Source organism: Phocoena phocoena, chromosome 11 (genome assembly GCF_963924675.1).
Source record: "Phocoena phocoena chromosome 11, mPhoPho1.1, whole genome shotgun sequence".
Lineage (NCBI taxonomy): Eukaryota > Metazoa > Chordata > Mammalia > Artiodactyla > Phocoenidae > Phocoena > Phocoena phocoena.
This window is the reverse complement of record NC_089229.1, coordinates 64,149,985-64,156,443: the sequence shown is the minus strand read 5'-3', so window position 1 is coordinate 64,156,443 and position 6,459 is coordinate 64,149,985.

Below are 6,459 nucleotides of genomic sequence, written 5' to 3'. Positions count from 1 at the left end.
ATTAGGGCAGTCCTAGAAGGCCATTTCATGAGATTCATTCATTTATTGAGCACCTAAAGGCCAGGCACTGGGGATACAGGGAGAACAAGAACAATAAACCTGCTCTTTCGGAGTAAATATTCTAGAGTAGTTTGGGATTGTGGATGCAATACAGCCATTAAATAGCAGCTATGAGTTATATACATAAGCAAACACTCCAACCCTCAGAAGAGGTACAAAGACATTTGTTATAAACACTCTATAACTCAAAACTAGGAGAGGAAGCCACATTACAGAAAATATGGGAATTTTCAACCAAATGCAGTGAAATCAAAAAGGAATATTAAAGCTACTATAGGGAACAATGTAAAGAGGCATTAGGGACTAGATAGAGATGCAACAAAGGCTTTAATTAGAGCGTCTACTGAAGGTCTTGGGGGGAAAAAAAATCTTTCTGCTAAGCCCAAAACAGACCAAAAAATGCTATTTAGAACCACTTCCGGGCTCCCCTAGTTGCGCAGTGGTTAAGAATCCGCCTGCCAATGCAGGGGACACGAGTTTGATCCCATATGCCGCGGAGCGACTAAGCCCAGGCGCCACAACTACTGGGCCTGCGCTCTAGAGCCCATGAGCCACAACTACTGAAGCCCATGCGCCTAGAGCCCGTGCTCCACAACAAGAGAAGCCACTGCAATGAGAAGCCCTCGCACTACAACGAAGAGTAGCCCGCGCTCGCCGCAACTAGAGAAAGCCTGCGCGCAACGAAGGCCCAAAGCAGCCAAAAAAAACCCCACTTCCTTCTAAGTGGGGGAGAGATATTAAATGGTCAAGATATTAGCAAATTCTTTGTGCTTTTTAACAAAGTAGATGGCTGTTTTTAATCCAATTAACACTTTGCTAGCTACTGAATAGGTTAAAGTAGACCTGAGGCTGTTTGTAAATAGCGGCTAGGAAAGATGAATTCTTAAAGGAAAGAGAATTTTTAATTTGGACTTTTGGGGGCTAATCCCAGAGAAAAAGTGTGTTTGTGTGTGAGAGAGAGAGAGAGTGGAGATAAATAAATGCCAAAATCCTGCACTTTCTATAGTCATCCTCATGACACTGGGAGTCATCCTCGACTTCTCTTCCTATCTTATAGCAGATCCTACTGGCTCCAACTTCAAGATACGTAACTTCTCATTACCTTCAGCGCTTCCAACCTGGTCCAAGCCACTCGCATCTGTTCCCTTAATTATTGTGAGAGTCTCCTTACCCTTGACTCTATATAGTCCATTTTTCAACACAGAAGCCAAATGAACACTTTTTTTTTTTGGCCATGCCTCGCTGCTTGCAATGGTGCAGGATCTTATTTCCCCGACCTGGGATTGAACCCGGGCCCTGGCAGTGAAAGCGCCAAGTCCTAACCACTGGACTGCCAGGGAATTCCCCGCCAAATGATCATTTTAAAACCCAAGCTAGATCATGTTACTTCTCTACTCAACACTTGTCAATGGTGCTCCATTTCACTGTCTCTTCCTAATGGCTTACAAGGCCCTACTGTATCTGGCCTTTTGCTGCTTCTCTAACCACATTATCCTACTACTTACTCTCTCCTCCTCACTCAATTCTATACTAGCTACACTGGCCTCCTTGCTCTTTCTCAAACGTGCCGGTATCTTCTCACCTCAGAACCTTTGCACTTGTTTCCTGGAATGATCTTACCCACAAATATTCCTGTGGCTTGCTCTCTCACCTCTTTCAGGTCTTTGCTGAACTATGATTTCGTAAGGCCTTCCTCCCTAGCCATCTTATTTCCAATTTCAACAATCCTACTGACCTACATGCACACACAAAATCCCTGTCCCTCCTTCCCTGCTTTACATTCTCCAAAGTACTTATCATCTAGCATATTATGTTTTACTTGTCTCCCCTACAACTAGAATGTAAGTTCTATGAGGGCAAGATGCTTGCTTTGTTTACTGCCATATTATCATCTGTAAACAGTATATAGTACTTGGTAGATATTATTTTCTAATGAAGGGATAAATGAAAAGCAGGGAAATGCCTGAAACTACTTTTCAGAAAAGATGGATCTAGTTTTCAATTTTAACTTGTTTTCATCACTGTGATTTTTTGGTTACCCGTTGGTTTTGAGTGTTATGTGAAGTTAAGAAAAGGGGTTAAGATTCCACAATGCAAAAAAGGTAGCACAAGTAAGACATGTGACAATCCACAAATCAAATCAATTCAGCAGAAGTAGGTGCCAGAGCTAGAGATTACAATAAATACAAGTCTCTAAGGGAATCCACAGAAGTCATAGAAAGGGCTTCAAACTTTCTACAGAAAGTTGAATGACAGAGATCAAGCCAATCTTATTGGCTCTCAAAAGTGTCAGAGAGACCAGGATGATTTAGGCACTGATCGTAAGATGAAACGTAGCTCTATCCCAGTTAGTTTAACAAACCTCTATAATTGGGGATCCAGCTGTTTGGAAGTTTACATTGATTTATACCTCATCTATTGCCAAGGATGACACAGTTGATATCTCTTTTAACAAAAGCAAATCACTATTTATGACTTTATAATAAATTTATAATATCATCCATTCTCACATCGTTCATTTACTACTTCTCTATTCTTCCATTCAAACCAGACCAAAATTCCTAAAACATCGGCAGCTTCCACAAAAGTTTCAGGAGAGGCACAGCAAACAAAAATCTTAAGTTGTCTTATTTCAGAAAATGGAAGGACGGAATGAACAGAACTCAAGACTCAAGTGATTTTTTTTCCAGAAGTGTTGAACATTCTGTTAAATTCATATTTTGTTCCTTTTAGAGTTTTTAAACTATAGCTACTCCTAACATTTTTTTATATAATTTGAGCATTATAGCATAAAAATTCTTTCCATTTAAATGGGTAATTTGCAAGATTTACCTTGTGTGTGTGGTTTTATTATGTCCCAAGAAAAGGGTGAGTATTCCCTATCAGCTTTTCCAGGCACCACCAAGAAGGCTATTAATTTTTTCTTCCAAAAGCACTGCTGTCTATACCAACATTTCAGTTTTCAAAGAACCAAATATACAATTATGAATCACTGATAGTGCTTGCTAGATAAGCAGTACATGTTGCTATCATCTGTTAGAGCTATATATTTTTCTGTGTACCAGTCACCCTTCCAGGTATCCATGCGACAGTACAGAATGAGGGGTTTTCCCCCTCTGCCACATCATACTTTAGATACCATCAGGTTCACTGTAACGATCAAATCTTAGTTAGCTATTTCCAATGAACTCAATTCCCATAGGATCTTGTGCAGTAAGAAAGTACATACTATATTACCAAAACTAAAACTATTATCATATCAATCAAATGACAGTTAAAGACTAACTTGAAGACTCAGTACACATAAACAATAATCAGATGATTGTTTTATCATTAACATTTATTGATGGGATGGATAAATACAGATTGAGAAACATACTTGACAGCAAGATATCAAACTGATAGCCAGACTATAAAATGTACACAACATCCTTTTTTAAATTTTTTAAAAAATTTTTTTAATGTTTTACAAAGAGCCCTTACTATAATGGTCACTTATATCTTACCATTCACATAACAGCAGTAGAGATCCCAGGGGTAGCATCCAGAACTGAGGTGCCCCAAGGAGGACAGAGGCAAGAATAGAATAATATGCCGAGAAAGGGCTCTTAAGAGCAATACAAAGAAAACAGACAAAAATATCACCACAAAATTGTACCTGAGTGACATAGATTGGAAAAGTGTTTTACTTTTTTTTTTCCTTCTTTGCTCTTTGGTCTGATAAGAAAACAGTTTTAGGTGTGTGGAGTAGGGTGGGGAGGTCAGTTTCAAATCCAGAAACCTAGATTAACACTAAGTTAGTGGGCTGCATTCTTTTCTTTGGGTGCTTAACCCAGCCAGCACTTCCATCTTATAACCAATTCCAATGTGATCAACCACTAATCGGTTAAGGCCTCAGCTTTCAACTGAAGAGTTCCTGATAACCTGATGAAGACATACTTGCTCTGGCTTCAATTAGCATGCTCTCAAGTCTTTCTCTTCTTTTCATTCACCACGAATACACACTCATAAAGGGGAAGAGTAGACACCACTTTTTAGTAAACGTTCCTTTTTTGCCCTCCCTTTTCCAATGCCAAGTTCATGCTAAAAACTTTAGAAACATTAAAATGGAATGGTCTCCCACTTAAAAAATAATTCTCACTCCAGACCACTCTATCAGGCAGGATTATAGTACCATGCTTTTTATCCCACAGAGGGATAAAAAGATAAAACTTGACAGTGTGATAAAACATGAATATTTTTTAAACCACCAGGAACAAACACTCAGTTAAAAGCTGGGTGTTAACAAGCAGCAACACAAGAAATTTGGGGAGGCATCAAAGTCATTGAAAGTTTCGTGGGACTGCAGAGGGCTTATTTCTCACCATGTGAAGGGTTGCATAGACTGCTTAAATTCTCCCAAACCCAAGAGAATAATATTTGTATTCCAACTTCAAGATGTCCTAGAATCCCTTTTCCTGGCATTAAGTATCAAAATAGATCATCAACAAAGGACTAATCCTTTTAAACTTTAATCAGTTCCCAAGTTCCCACAGTCCTGTGTTTCTGCGGGGGAAACACAGATATGTTTAAAATCCAACCATACTGGGATAAGACTCCTCTAATTGCCTTTGTCCAGAAACAAGGCATAAGGGGTATGGATTTTCAATATGGGGAATTAAGTAGCAGAGGCTTAAGTAAATCCAGCACTGATGTTACCATGATTTTATTTCTATATTCTAATCCATTGCTGTTTCCAACTGGAGATTTAAATTTTTTCTATCAATATTGGTGAAGCCAATAATACAGAACTATGTAAAAGGACACATTAAATCAAAACACTAAAATCATTTAAAAAAAAAAAAGAGGAAGCTGAGGGTCTCAGATATGGAAACACATTGATTCAAGTGAAAAGACTAGACTAATTCCTACGTATTTTCTAAACCCAAAAAGCATAACTGATACTTCAGAAGACCAATGTAGCTTTAGATTAATGCTTCACTAGAGTTCAGCTAACAGCAACACAGGTATCTGATTAAAAGCCCTAATGACAATTCACAGGTATTTGTTTTTGCCAACAAGAGATTCAAGCAAAGTTATAGGAATGAAATTTACAGAACTTGAGGCTCCAGGCCTGCTTACCACCACTTACCCTTGATAAGGTTAAAAGGAGGGGGGAAAAAGCCCTGTTTACTAGACTAACTTTGCATGTATAAATCCTGTTTCTCACCCTTTGAAGTGGTGAGGGTAAGAGAAGACACAGCATTTAGAAACCACACCATCTTCTGAAGCCTAAGCTTATGGAATCTGGACAACATGCATGCTAGCTGACAGGCACATCTGCTAACCCAAAGACAATGCAGTAAGCAGCTTCATGCAGAGCCCGTAAGAAGTTTCATGACATATGCATAGATATAAAAGCGGACACTGTAGGTATCTTAAAACAGTATCAGGAGGCACTAATATAAAAAAGTCTCTAAATTGACCTATATCAGCAATGATCTACTAGTGCAAAGGCCAGACTATGCAGGGTAAAGCAGCTCTTAGGCTCTAGTAAGCACTTTTTTCAAGGTCACTCCTGACAAAGTTCTAAGGAACTACAGACTGCCACGGAGAACTGCTGAGGCCAAGTGGATATGTATCTCTGTGGTGAGAGAGTGAATGTGATTAGAAAATATGTGACATTTGATGAGAAAAACTGAAAGCTGTGAAAGGCATTTTCATAAATCAGTGATCATCAATTCCACAAGATACAGATGCAAACTAAATAACCTTTTGGGAAGGTCAGAAAGGAAAGCTGACTCCGCCAAACAAAATCTAAACAGCCTAAATTTAGTAAACACACCACGCATCTACCAATTACCAATTACCTAGCACAACACAGAAAATATCAAGGAGAAAGAGGAAAATGTCATCCATAAAAGTAAAGTGACATTCCAAGTCAAAAGTATTACTGGTGTATCGATCAGCACAGAGCTCACTTTACACAGCAATGGCAGGCACTCCAGACAGTTCAAATATGCAGAAGTGCAGGATACTAATTCACCTTCAGTTAAGGCTTACTGAACGAATTCCCTCCTATATTAGGCCAGTGCATCATCAATTCCAACTGTCTCAGTTTTCTCCCCAACCTGTTCCTGGCAAGCAGCAGCACATGTACAACTCCTATCTCCCTATGACTACCAATGAAAAAATTCAATTTATCCACAAAGAATATTTGGTGTGAAAGACGCTGCGTTAAAATCAAGAAGACAAATTCAAATTGCATCATCTTTTCCATGGCAAAAAACACCATGAAGACTGAAAAAATATCACATTAAATAATCTGTGGCTAGGTGGCATTTTCAGCTGGACAACTTGGATTAGAATTCTTTCTGGCCCCTTGAAAGATTTCTTTCCTCAACAAAAATGTTCACTCCT